We start from the raw sequence: 14,966 nt of genomic DNA on the forward strand, positions 1-14,966 counted from the left end.
GTAGCATTTCTGGCCTTGGGATACTGCTGTCTGGCTTTGGGACACTGCTGCGGTAGTTGGGCCGTTGTTGGGCTGTGGCTGGGGTGGCACGGTGCTATGGGGCTGTCCTACCATGTCCCAGGTTGTCGTTCCCAGCGGCGTCCACGGTGCATCGGAGTAGGCTTCCATGCCCCGGTTGGCTGCGTCCAGCGTTAGTGCGATTTCGGAGGCTTTGTCGAGGGTGAGGTCACTCTGCTCCAGCAGTCGCTGTTGGGTGTAGTTGGACCTGTGGCCCGCTACGAAGGCATCCCGGATCAATTCCTCCGTGTACTTAGCGGGCGTTACCGCCTTACACCCACAGGCCCGGCCAAGCACGGACAGTGCTTGGAGGTATTCCTCAGTCGATTCCCCAGGTTGTTGCTTGCGACTCCCCAGAAGGTGCCTGGCGTACACTTCGTTCACAGGGCGCGTGTACTGGGTCTTGAGGAGCTGGAAGGCGGCTGTGTACGAGGTCGCATCCCGGATGACTGAGTACACTCGGTGGTTCACCTTGGAGATCAGGACAGGCAGTTTGTCCGCATCCGTTACGACCGCAGTGGAGGCAGTCAGGAATGTCTCGAAGCACGTGAGCCAGTGAGCAAACTTGGTGGAAGCGTCCGCTTCCCGACTGTCCAGGTCCAGGCATGCTGGTGTGAGGATCTTCTCCATTATAAAAAATTTAGTTAATAAAATTGATGCGCCATCAATTACTCAAAAGACTGAGGTTAAGCGAGTAACAACCAGGCTTTTATTAACTAAAGAATGAAGGTCTTGTCTCGAGTGGTCGACCCGTCCAGAATACTAAGGGACTGGGAGGTAGCCACTTATATACCTGGAATAGTGGGAGGAGTCAGCGGAGGCATGTCCAGACCTGTACCTAGTGGAATACACATACACATACAGACAGGTATAACAGTGGTTTACCACAGATGGGTAGTAAATGGACCGGTAAGGAGAGATGATGGCAACAAGTCGAACAAGGAGCAATGACAAAATGTAACAGTTAATTGTATCTCTATCACAAGCATTGAAGAGCTGTTGATACAGCAGTTCAACGCAGACTTTTCAGAACGCAGCTGTGAGGAAAAGACAGAGATGTCACAAGAAGACCATCAGTTCATGGATTTGATGACAAGGTCTACACAGTTCATTGATGGCCACTATCACATTGGTTTGCCACTGAGAAGAGAGACCGCGAAGATGCCGAACAATCGCTGCATAGCAGAGCAGCGCGCCATCAGTCTAAAGAGAAAGCTGAACAAGAACCCCGACTTTCACGAAGACTACAAAGGCTTCATGAGAAACATCATAGCGAAAGGTTATGCTGTAAAAGTGCCCGAGGAACAGTTGAACAGAGACGATGGAAGGGTCTGGTACATTCCTCATCACGGGGTGTATCACCCAAAGAAGAAAAAGATCCGTGTAGTGTTTGACTGCGCCGCCTCATTCAGAGGAACTTCACTAAATGACCAGCTGCTTCAAGGTCCTGATCTTACTAATACCCTCATTGGCGTCTTGACTAGGTTTAGACAAGAGCTCGTTGCCATGATGGCAGACATAGAATCAATGTTCTACCAAGTCAGAATCCCTGATGAAGATGCTGATCTTCTGCGTTTCCTTTGGTGGCCAGATGGCGACGTTAGTCAAGCGATGGTGGAATGTAGAATGGCTGTACACTTGTTCGGAGCCACATCATCTCCCAGCTGTGCAAGCTACGCTCTCAGAAAAACTGCAGAAGATGGCAAAGGCAAAGCACCATCAGAGGCTGTGGAGACAATCTTCAGAAACTTTTATGTCGAATACTGTCTGAAGTCCATGTCAACAGAAGACGATGCCATTGCACTGTCAAGAGACCTTAGGACTCTGTGTTCGAATGGAGGATTCCATCTGACTAAGTGGATAAGCAACAGCAGAGCAGTTCTAGCTTCTATCCCAGAAAAGGAAAGAGCCACTGAAGTCAAAGATCTGGACCTGAGCCACGATGTCCTTCCTATTGAGAGAGCTCTTGGTGTACAATGGTGCATCGAGTCAGACATGTTCAACTTCAGAATAATGGTGAACGAAAGACCATCCACAAGACGAGGGATTCTCTCCGTGGTCAGTTCCATCTACGACCCTCTTGGATTCCTGGCACCACTCATTCTGCCGGTGAAGCTGATCCTACGAGAGCTGTGTAGAGACAAGAGAGGATGGGATGAAGATATCCCAGAAGGTCAAGCTCAGAGATGGCTCAGATGGTTGACAGATTTGCAACAACTTTCTAGCTTCAACGTCAGTAGATGCATCAAGCCTGTGAGTTTTGGAGTTACAAAGACGGCTCAACTACATCATTTCTCGGACGCCAGTGAGGACGGCTATGGCACGGCTACTTACCTCTTGCTGACAAATCAACAGGGCCAGAAACATTGTGCCTTCCTCATGGGGAAATCCAGGGTGGCTCCGCTGAAGCAGGTCACCATCCCGAGACTGGAGTTGACGGCAGCGGTTATTGCAGTTAAAGTTGACCAGGTGATGCGGAAAGAGTTACAGCTCCCATTGGAAGAATCTGTCTTCTGGATGGATAGCACGACGGTGCTGAAGTATATAGAGAATGAGAAGATACGCTTCAAGACCTTCGTAGCAAACAGAATCTCATCCATTAGAGAAGCTACACAACCATCTCAATGGAGGTATGTAAACACCTCATTAAACCCAGCAGATCAAGCCTCACGGGGATTGAAGGCTGAAAACTTCATGAGGAGTGAAACTTGGATACAAGGCCCAAGTTATCTGCTGGAAACAGAGAGATCATGGCCAGAAAGACCAGATATGCCAAGTCAGATTGCTGAAGATGACATCGAAGTCAAGAGATCAGTCACAGTAAATCTCATAACTATGAAAGAGAACTTTGACACAGTGAACAAGCTTGTTAACCATTTCTCAGGATGGCACCAGTTGAGGAAAGCAGTTGCATGGTTTCTAAGGTTGAAAGAGTTGCTGCTACACCTGAGCAGTAAGAGAAAAGAGTATCGAGCCACTATCCATCAGTCTGAAAGTAACCCTGATAAGCAGAGAATGCTTTTACAGCAATATATGCACCAGCACAAGACCACATTGGGTAAGAATTCATTGACCGTGGAGGATTTGGCCAAGGCTGAGATGGAGATAGTTCGCTTCAGTCAAAGACAAAGATATCCAGAAGAAATCGAAGCTTTACAGCGAAATACTCCAATCAAGAAAGGTAGTCATATCTACAAGCTGGACCCTACACTGCAAGATGGAGTACTGAGGGTGGGAGGGCGACTAAACAAATCTGCTATGCCAGAGGAGGCCAAGCATCCTGCTATCCTTTCTAAGGACCTCCGGGTTGCTACTCTCATTCTTCAGCATATACACCAGAGTATTGGACACAGTGGGAGGAATCACGTGCTTGCGATGCTAAGACAAAGATACTGGATTCCAGGAGCTAATTCTGTAATAAGAAAAATACTCTCTGAATGAATTGTTTGCAGACGGTTACACGCTAGAGCTGGGGAGCAGAAAATGGCAGACCTGCCTGAAGACCGTTTGTTACCAGACAAGCCCCCATTTACAAACGTAGGGGTGGACTATTTCGGGCCTTTCGAGGTAAAGCGAGGACGGAGCCTTGTCAAGAGATATGGTGTGCTTTTCACTTGTTTGACCATCAGAGCAGTTCATATTGAGGTGGCACACACGCTTGACACTGATTCCTGTATTAACGCCCTGCGGCGCTTTGTCTGTAGAAGAGAACAGGGGCTAGATTTTCAGTTGCTTGCGCCAGCAGTTAGCGCCTTAAGAGAAGTGATTTTCGGGCGCTATGCGTGTAGCGCCTGGGCGCAGCGCAGTTTGCGCCCCGCCCCAAATTAAGTTGCCCATTAGCGCCGGTGCAAAGTTTAGCGGCCGCCCGGATGCGCGCGCAGAAAATGACGTCACATCCTCGTGCAACGCCCTTTGGCCGCCCCGATTGCAAACTTCAGTCGGACCGCCCCATTGTGCGCCTGGCGTCCAGAGCGTTTGTAAAATGGAACGCAACACACCCTGGGGAGCGCAAATTAAAGGGCACTCGTACAAAAGGCACTCTGCATGTGTGGAAGTAAGCTGTGTGTTGTTCTGAACGGTCTATTTATGTTTCCGGGCACCAATCATTCCTCCTCCTCCTCCTCCTCCTCCTCCTCCTCCTCCTCCTCCTCCTCCTCCTCCTCCTCCTCCTCCTCCTCCTCCCGTTTCTCCCCAGACTTTGCATTTGGAAAAAAATACATGCACCCTTCCCCTTTAAGAGCTCACTGGCACCAGAGTGTCTGCCGTGTGCTGCGCCCGAGCTCGGGTGTTGCGCTCTCCACCGCCGGCTTAGCGCCTAAAGATACTAGTGGAACGCCTCTTTTAGCGCTCCACCAACCTCTTAGGGCGAAGCCACTGAATTTCCGGCAACGGGGCGCTACTTTGGGGCGGGCGATAACTTCGGGCGGGCGCTAAGCTTAGCGCCCCAAAACTGTCTATACTGAAAATCTAGCCCCAGGTGTCCATTATGCGTTCTGATAATGGCACTAATTTTGTCGGAGCGGAGAGAGAACTACAGGAAGCTATTGAAGGTTGGAATCAGCTTAAAATACAGGAAGCCATGATGCAAACAGGAATTAAGTGGATCTTCAATCCACCGGCTGCATCCCACCATGGAGGTGTCTGGGAAAGACAGATACGCACCGTAAGAAAACTACTCAGTTCTGTACTGAAGCTGCAAGTGCTTGACGACGAGGGACTCCAAACCGTTCTGTGTGAGGTTGAAGCCATCATTAATGACCGACTGATAACTAAGACATCAGATGATCCCAATGACCTCGAAGCCCTGACTCCGAACCACCTTTTATTGTTGAAAACACAGCCAGTCATGCCCCCGGGAGTCTTCAAAAAGGAAGATCTGTATGCCCGTCGGAAGTGGAGGCAAGTTCAGTATATGTCAGACCTTTTCTGGACCAGATGGACAAGAGAATACTTTCCTCTGCTACAGGAGCGTCAAAAATTGTCCAAAATAAAGAGGAACTTCATTGTCGGAGACATCGTCTTAATCGTGGATGATTCAGCCCCTAGAAATTCTTGGTTGATGGGAAAAATAATTAAGACCATGCCAGACTCCAGAGGCGTTGTTCGTCGCGTTTGTTTGCAAACCAAGACCAGTACCCTGGAAAGACCGATCACAAAGCTCTGCCTGCTACAAGAAGCAGCGTGAAAGGTTCCTGAACGAAAAAAGTGGACATTTATATTGTAAATATGTTGAACTCATTAGTTTATGACTCTTAAGAATGTTTGAGTAATTGATATGCTTCATGTGCCTAGTCAATTAGGGGCCGGAATGTAAGAGTCATGAAAGTTTAAGAAAGAAAATACTTTAAAATATTGGTTAAATAGTTTAATACAGTTAATTTACCTGACTGACTTATTGTATTGAGAAACCCCCTATTTTCTCGTTCCAGTAGTATCGTCTGAGATACCCCCTTTATTCTTGCTACAATGGTACAGTCCTTAAGATTGTCACATGGTATCCAGCCATTTTACAGTTCAAGCTGCACGAGGCTGGAGAGAAGGTAAAGGCTTTTGAGGGCTGGAGCAATACAGTTTTTGACCGTGTTCGTTTAAACGTGTTTTGCTTTGTAATTCTGTTTGTAAGGTGTCACAGTAAACAGTTTAAAGACAAAGTTACGTTTTGGAACGTTTTATTTCGACACGCGTCTACTCGTTGTTAAAAGCCTCAAAGCTCATTGGCTGCATGTTTGGAAATTACGAAGCACCACTACAGGGCCCTACAGCATTGTAGACAAGGCCAGCCCCATGGTATACGCCGTTAAGATGCCTCGGCGCGCAAAATGGTTTCACATTAATCAGTGCAAACTGTTTAAACCCAAAAGGAGTAAACAGCCAGTTGGGGTAAGGTCTGAGGATAGAGATCTTCAGCCTGCAGCAGGAGCGAGTTCACAGACTGCACAGGCAGGCGCTGTGGCTTGCTAAAGGGGAGGGACCATCTCGCCCACCGATTGGGACACCCTCCCCAACTCTTCTGGGATCCAGATGAGGAGGGACCCGAGGGCGAATACCCCGCCCCTGACCCAAGTTTAGAGGAGGAAGGACCTGAGGTCAAAGACCCCACCCCGGACCCAGTTTTTGGACCTGGGGGCGGAGACTCTCAGCCTGCAGTAGCAGGCTGCGAAGATTTACCTGCCCCCTGCCCAGGTTCGGGAGAGGTAAAGCCTGAGGAAAAGGGTCCCCAGCCAGCGGCAGTGGTAAGCCCAAAGGCCGCACCGGAGGGGACAGCGGTTCGGGCTAAAGGCCCACTAGCCAAGAAAGCCCCACCCGCCAAGGTCCCTAGAAGGTCCCCACGGATGCCCCAGCCAAGGAAACCGTGGTCACCAGCTCCCCAGTTTAAAGGGACAGCCTCCCGAGTCAGGGGGAAGTCCAAGGACAGAGGTCCCCAGCCAGCAGCCACGGGCAGCGAGGGACCGACAGTGCAGGGCGGTGTGGCCACGCCGGAGGGAGCGGTGGACCGCAGCCCAAACAGGAATTAGGCTGGCCGCCCTGAGACGGGCGGCGGATGTATATAGTTTAGGTAACGTAAGTTTATTTTTAAGTTTAGGTATTTAGCTTAAGTTTGGGTGTTTTAGCTTAAGTTAAGTAAGGTGATGGGTAGTTTTAATTAAGTAGTTATCTGCTAAGAGTGTGTGTATTGGAGTCGAGGTCGTGAGACCCGACTATGCTTCACCCAAGCCAGAGAATCTCTTGGGGACCTGGCTGTATGTTTTTGTATCTGTTGCAGAAAGACTTTCAGGATGAAGGGGAGCATAATCCTACTCGCCTTGATAGGACTGAGCATTGGAAAGAGAGGCGACGTGGAGGACGACTCTCACATCTATGGGTGCTCAGGAGATAGAGCACCAATAGTAACCGACAGAAGCGGCGAACGGGATGTGGAGGAGACCGCCGTCTACTTCCACGAGGGAATGTGGCCAGGGTGGGTGGGGTCCAACTCATTCCAGTACTCCAGCCAGACCGGGTTCACGTACGGGGAGGCCTCCCTCCTGCGCCCCAGGGTACAGGTCGTTGCCACAAGGGTTAGCATCACCATAGGGAAACGTGTATGTTTAACGTGCATGGGACACATTCCTCTGGATAGGTGGTGGTGGCTCAGAAAGCTGATCAAAGACATGAGAAACCCCGCAGTCGAGTGGGAACGGTTGGGGAACAATACCCATCGGATGATTACAGGGACTCACGGGCGATTAAGTGTTTGCTGGGACAAGTGGTGGGAACCGGATCAGGGGATTTATGTCTGTACTAGCTGGAGTGCCCGGCGATGCCGAGGGTTTTTTGAGGGCATGTTGTTATGAAAAAAGTAGAAATAATTTTTATATATACAGGTAGACTACCCTTTATCCGAACTTCCGAAAACCGAAACCCTCTAAAAACCGAAGGATTTTTCGGTCAGCGTAAGTCGTGCGCACGACATGACCAGAGTGGCGCACGACCCCCCGCGGACACCCCCGCGGACCCCCGCCGACCCCCCCGCCGACCCCGACCCCCGCCGACCCCCCCGCGGACCCCCGCCGACCCCGACCCCCGCCGACTTATGCTGAGCAGAGGGTCAGCGTAAGTCGTGCGCACGACCCCCCGCCGACCCCCCGCGGAACCACCTGACTCTCTTCCAAAGGCTCGAAAGCAACGAGAGCTCTGAGCCCGCGGCGGTGCCGGCCCCTGTTCCAACCGAGCACGACGACCTGTTGGTGGAAATGCGGAACTTCATTGCATTCCAGGCTAGCAGCGACGGACAAGCCACGACTGCGGACCCCCCCACGGACCCCCGCCGACGCGGACCCCCCCGCGGACCCCCGCCGACCCCGACCCCCGCCGACCCCCCCGCGGACCCCCGCCGACCCCGACCCCCGCCGACCCCCCCCGTGGACCCCCGCCGACCCACCTTCCGAAATCCGAAATTTTCCGAAAACCGAAACACGGCTGGTCTCGAGGTTTTCGGATAAAGGATAGTCTACCTGTATATAAAAGAGTTTGTCTGTCTATCTGTCTGTGTGGGAAGGAGAGAGAGAGAGAGAGGGAAAGAGAGAGAGAGAGACTGGGGGGGAGAGAGAGAGAGAGAGACTGGGGGGAGAAGAGAGAGACGGGGAAGAGAGAGACGGGGGGAGAAGAGAGAGACGGGGGAAGAGAGAGAGAGAGATTGGGGGAAGAAGAGAGAGATGGGGGAAGAGAGAGAGAGAGACTGGGGGGAGAAGAGAGGGATGGGGGAAGAGAGAGAGAGAGACTGGGGGGAGAAGACAGAGACGGGGGGAAGAGAGAGAGAGAGAGACTGCTGGATTTAGTTCAGGATTAGACTGGAGAGAGAGGGGGGGAAGGAACACCTCAGGCCTGGCCCGATGGACCCCTGCAAAGGAAAGAAGGAAGGAAGAAGGCGAGCTCTCCCTCCCTCTCCCAACCCCTCACTCTTTCCCTCACTCACCCTCTGTCTCTCCCTCCGCCTGTCTCTCCCTGCTTTAATCTCTCCTCTCCCTCCCTCCCCCTCTCCTCTCCCTCCCTCCCCCTCTCCTCTCCCTCCCTCCCTCCCCCTCTCCACTCCCTCCCTCCCCCTCTCCTCTCCCTCCCTCCCCCTCTCCTCTCCCTCCCTCCCCCTCTCCTCTCCCTCCCCCTCTCCTCTCCCTCGCTCCCCCTCTCTCCCTCCCGCTCTCTCTCCTCCCCTTGTCCCTGCTTTACTCTCTCTCCCTCCCTCCCCTCTCCCCCTCCCCCTCTCCTCTCCGTCCCTCCCCCTTCTCCCTCCCCCTCTCCTCTCCTCCCTCCCCTCCTCTCCTTCCCCCTCTCCTCCCCCTCTCCCCCCCTCGTCCACCCCCTCCTCTCGCCCACTCCTCTCCACCCCCCTCTCCTCTCCCCCCTCCTCACCCCCCCTCCTATCCCCCCTCCTCTCCTCCCCTCTCCCCCCTCTCCTCTCCCACTCTCTTCTCCACCCCCCTCTCCCCCCTCTCCTCTCCCACTCTCTTCTCACCCCTCTCCTCTGCCCCCTCTCCTCTCCCCCCTCTCCTCTCCGCCCCTCTCCTCTCCCCCCTCTGCTCTCCCCCTCTCCTCTCCCCCCTCTCTCCTCTCCCTCCCCCCCGTCTCTCCTCTCCCTCCCCCTGTGTCTCCCTGATTTCCTCTCTCTCCCTCCCTCCCCCTCTCTTTCTCCCTCCCTCCCCCTCTCTCTCTCCCTTTCCTCAGAGCCTGGACGTGGTGACCTGAAGCCCCTGTGTGCAGATTAGCGCCTCAGGGCCAGCCCGTGTGCGGCCTAGCACGTGAGGCCCGGCCCGACTCACATTAGCTCAGGTCCCGCTCCGGGCCGCCGCCGACATTCACGCGCTCTCTGTCTCCCGCCCCACCAGCCTTTACCAAGATGGCGGCGATGGCTACACTCGGCTCCGTCCCACCCCGGAAGCCTTTACCAAGATGGCGGTGATCGCGGGCCGCTGGTTTGGAATCGGGCCCAGCGGGACATGCGGTGCCTAGCTCGGGCGTGGCTGGCGATGAGAGGCCGAGGCTTCGAGGCCTGAGGCCTGCAGGCAGCTCATCCACTGCCGAGGGGGGGAAAGCCCGAGTCCCCTTTGCAAATGGATTTTTTTTTTCTTTTAAAACCAACTTTTTTTTTGCTGGAAATCTATATTTCACATCATTTAATCCCCATTGCCACACACACAAAGTGGGAAAAATAAATCAATAGTTAGGAATCAAGATGGCCACCACTCACCTCAGCTCAGAAGGAATAGGCCCGCCCACACACGCAATGAAATGTCCCCCGTGACACACCGATTGGTCAACAATCAGGTCACTCAACTGTAGGATTGGTCAACCATCACATCACTCAACGCTATTCCCTGTAGGATGGCCCGCGCACACACACAATGAATCCCCCCCCATGATGCACCGATTGGTCAACCATCACGTCAGTCAATGCTATCCCCTGTACGATTAGTTAACCATCATGTCACTCAACGCTAATGAGCGGAGTTGTCCCTTTTTTGAACGTATTTTGTATACTGTCTCAACAATTTTTGGCTGAACAAGAAGTAAATATGCTCCCCTAATCATAAGCTTTCTTTTGATATAACATATGTGTAGGTACGCTCTATAACTTTTGAGTGTATAGCGGACATACGGACACACAGACAGACAGACAGACAGACACCACTATCCTTTTATATATATAGATGTGGGGGTCAGAGAAGGCCTGCCCCTCGGTCATATCCATCATTTTCCATCGGCAATGGCAAGATGCCGGGGAGAATGTGGAGTGGGATTCCAGCCTGAAGGCGTGCGCAGTCCCATACTCCCCGATCCCACTGAATGCCACTGAACTGGTGACCCGCCCTCGGAAGCCCCCGCCCATGGCCCAGGCAGCAAGAACACACAGGGAGGGGTGCCCCACCACCACCAAGGGACCAGTGAATGAGCTGGTATTGGTGCCTACGGATCAGGTGCTGTACCAGGGAGTACACTACGTGGTAGACTCCGTGATTTTAAAGCTCACCAAGGTACACTTACTGGAGTGGTGTCCCAAAGAAACAGAGCAGCTATACCAGGCCCTATTAAAGGACATGTTTAAGAAATTTTATGGGTTCGATTTTGCCAATGTCGACAAAACCGAACTGTACACCACACACCGTGAGTTTTTGGGTAATGCAAGGAGACAAAGAAGGGGAGTATGGAATGATGTTTCTCCTGCGTTTAATACTGGGTCCACTGTCATCAACAGTCTGGATGACATAGAGCTGCAGACCCAGGTAAACGGTTTTAAAAACACAGTTAAGGAAGATATTAATGGAGGAGAACAAAGTTGTGGGCTCTGTTAAATCCGTGAATCTTGATGTATGGTGTCCTTCAATAAATAGACAGAGACTGCAGAGGAACAATCAACGGTGTTTACTGGATGAGGGTTACTCTAAAACTAACAGTACAAATCCCTACTCAGGATTTATATACAGGTGTGGTCACTGCCGGTATTACAGTATACAGGAGCTGTAAAAATAAGTTCTCCCCTTAATGGTACATACACTACAATTCCTCCCCTTTTAGATTAACAGTACCATAACATTCATTTAACAATTAAATATCAACTAATTACAATTAACACTTTTAACATGCAACATTAACTGAAAATAGTCTATTTATAAATTCAGTCTTTGGGGAGGCTTCCTGATTCTTTCTGGATAACGCCTTTCCTGAGTGTCTTGCCCTTGATGCTGAGGCGATTCTGGCCCCCTGTCGTCGGTTGGTTCATCAGCTTCCGATGCTACTGTTTCTGGGGTACATGCTACCGGTATGTCGGGTTCATCACCAGGTACGTATGGGCGAGACATGGGGTTGACTCATTCCTGTGACTCTAGGATCTCGTCAACATGGCATCTCACAATGTTCTCCCCAACATCCACTGTGTACATTAGTGGCCCCTGCCGTGTGCATATCGTTCCTGGTTGCCATTTCTCTGTTCGGTAGTCGCGGGCCAAGACTGGTTGCCCTACATTGAAGCTCCTTGTTGGCTTCTCATTGATGTGCTGGAATTGCTTATTCTCAACATCTCTTCGTACATTTGGTCTGAGCAAATCCATACGAGATCTCAACCTTCGGTTAAAGAACATCATGGCCGGGGTCTGGTTGGTGACTGCATGTGTCGCATTTCTGTAGGCTAACAGGAAATTGTCCACCTTGTGCTGCAGTGGAATGTCGTCATCGCACATAGCCCTTACTGCTTTCTTAAAGGTTTGTACGAACCTCTCAGCCAATCCATTTGTGGCTGGATGATACAGGGCTGATGTGTAATGCTTTACCCCATTCCTCTTCATAAATCTTCGAACCTCCTCGGACACAAACTGTGGTCCGTTATCAGAGCAAATCTGCTCTGGCAAGCTGTTCCTGGCAAATATGGTCCGTAGGACTGCAATAGTTTTCTCCGTGGTGGTGGAGGACATTTTGATCACCTCAGGCCATTTCGAGTGTGCATCCACGGCTATTAAAAACATTGAGTCCATGAATGGACCAGCAAAATCAATATGCACCCGTTGCCATGGAGATGAGGGCCACTCCCATGGGTGTAGAGGGGCATGTGGTGGTGCATTTTGGACCTTCTGGCATCCTGAGCAGCTCTTGGTCAGGTCTTCGATTTGCTGATCGATCCCCGGCCACCACACATAAGCCCTCGCAAGGCTTTTCATTTTCACCCCTCCCAGATGGCCTTCGTGAAGCTCATTGAGCACTCTCTCCCTTAACTTGGGTGGAATTACCACTCGGGATCCACACATCAAGGTCCCCTGGCATACTGACAGCTGTTCACTTCTGGATGAGAATGCTGGCAACAGTGAGTCACCATGTGTTGGCCATCACTTCACCGTCAAGTCATATACCCGAGACAGTGTCGGGTCATTTCGGGTCTCCTTCTCTATATCAGCGTTAGTTACAGGCAAGCATTCAATTATAGTCGAATGAAATATATCGACAGGGTCCACTGCTGGTGCTTCCTCCGCAGTAGGCAGTGGCAGGCGTGATAGCCCATCAGCGTTTCCATGCTGTTTCGTGCCCTTATACTCGATTTCATATTGGTTCGCCCCCAGAAAAAGGGACCATCTTTGTAGCCGTTGTGCAGTCATCACCGGAACGCCCTTCTTTGGATTAAAGATGGAGACAAGTGGTTGGTGGTCAGTCAGCAAGGTGAACTTCTGCCCGTGCAGATAGTGGTTGAACTTTTTCACTCCCCACACTAGGCTGTCAATCTGGGCGTAGTTACGCTCGGCTAAGGTTAGTGATCGTGACGCAAAGGCTGTTGGCCTCTCTGAGCCGTCCAAGAATTTGTGCGACAGCACCGCTCCAATGCCATAGGGTGATGCACCACACGCCAACCTAATTGGTAGTGCTGGGTTGAAATGAGCCAACACCTCTTTTGATGTGAACAATTCTTTGCTCTTCTGGAAAGCTTGTTTACATTCTTCATTCCACTTCCATGGTACCCCCGTTTGCAGTAGAGTGTTCAGTGGGTGTAGTACGGTAGACAAATTTGGCAAGAACTAATGGTAGTAGTTCACCAGCCCGAGGAACGACCTCAGTTGTGACACATGTTCCGGTGCTGGAGCCTTGACTACTGCCTCAATCTTTTCAGGGGACTTATGTAACCCCTCTTCATCAATAACGTGGCCAAAATACGAGATCTGTTTCTGGAAAAACTCGCATTTGTGGCGATTAGCTCGGAGCCCATATTCCTTCAATCTAGTGAGCACCTGCTCCAGGTTGGCGAGGTGATCACTGTCATTTTCGCCCGTGACCAGGATGTCGTCCAAATAACACTGGGTCCCTGGAATCCCTTGCAGGACTTCATCCATTGCCCTTTGCCAAATAGCCGGAGCTGATGCTACCCCGAACACCAGCCAGTTGTATTGGTAGAGACCTTTATGAGTGTTGATCGTGAGGTACTGTTTCGAGGCTTCTTCTACCTCCATTTGCAGGTATGCCTGGGCCAGATCAATCTTAGTGAAGCGTTTCCCTCCAGATAGCGAGGCGAAAATATCTTCAATCAGCGGAAGCGGATATTGTACCGTGTGAAGGATCGGGTTCACTGTCACCTTAAAGTCCCCACAGATGCGAACCTTTTTTGGTTCCCCAGTCGTATTACTCAATGACCTCTTCATTACAGGAACGATGGGTGTAGCCCGCTTGCTCCAGTCCACTTTGGACAGTACTCCTGAACATTCCAAACCTTCCAGCTCTGCTTCGACGGCTGGGCGGATCGCATAAGGCACCTTAAAAAACTTTGGGCTTGCATTTTCCTCTATTTTGATCATCGCTGTTATGCCTTTTAGTGTTCCGAGTTCCTCCTGGAACACTTCTTGTGCGTCAGTTAGCATTTTTGACAGTCGTCCAGGTGTGATGTCGTCACAATTTTTTGCATCTACAGTCAGTGCTTGTATGGAATGCCAATCTAGCTGTATCTTCCGGATCCATTCACATCCTAGTAGTGGTGGTCCTCCCTCTGGCAATACATCTAGGTCCATTTTTGGTGTTTCCTTGCCGTTATATATAACGTTCACCCTTATTTTTCCTTTGGGGTAGACTTTTTGCCCCGTGTACGTCTTCAAGACGAACTCTGTATCTCTCAAGGGTATATGTGAGAATAGCCGCTTGTAGTCCCTTCGGTTTATGACTGTTAGGGCTGATCCTGTGTCCAATTCCATTTTCACTTGGACTCCGGCTATCTTGAGCGTGACCCAGATAGTTTGGTGATCCTCCCTTTTGATCACATTGTGTAGTTTCAGACAACCCAGCTCCTTGCTTCCGGAGTCTGTATCCCCTTTCTGTTCATCTGAACTACTCTCCGTCACCTTATATACCTTCTTGTACTTCTCCTGTGGAGATTTCTTGCTGCTGGTTTTCTTTTCCGACCTGCAGACTCTTGCTATGTGTCCTACTTTTCCACACTGTCTGCACACTTGGTCCTTGAACCAGCAATCCTTATGGTCATCTGTTGTTCTGCCGCAGCGATAGCACTTCACTGTTCCGTATGCCATTTCATTTGTGCCATATTCTTGCGGTCTCCGTTGTATCTCAGCCATGCCCCATGCTGCTGCTTCGTGTGATACTGCCATGCTGAAAGCCTTGTCCAGCGTAAGATCCTTTTCTGATAGAAGCCGTTTCTGGGTTCCTTCACTTTGAAGCCCACACACAAACTTGTCCCTTAAAGTATCTGCTAGTCCCGTTCCAAACTGGCAGTGTTTCGATAGCTTGCGCAGTTCCGTTAAATACTCAGCATTACTTTCATCTTTATGCTGGTTCCTTTTGTGAAACTTAAATCTTTCTGCTATCAGCAACGGTGTGGGGTTTAAGTGGTCCCGTAGGATTGATACTATGTTTTCAAAATTATTTTCTGCTGGTTTCTCTGGGGTTAGTAAGTT

Source organism: Somniosus microcephalus, chromosome 5 (assembly GCF_052327205.1).
Source record: "Somniosus microcephalus isolate GS21.2 chromosome 5, FLI_Smic_1.0, whole genome shotgun sequence".
NCBI classification, from domain to species: Eukaryota; Metazoa; Chordata; class Chondrichthyes; order Squaliformes; family Somniosidae; genus Somniosus; species Somniosus microcephalus.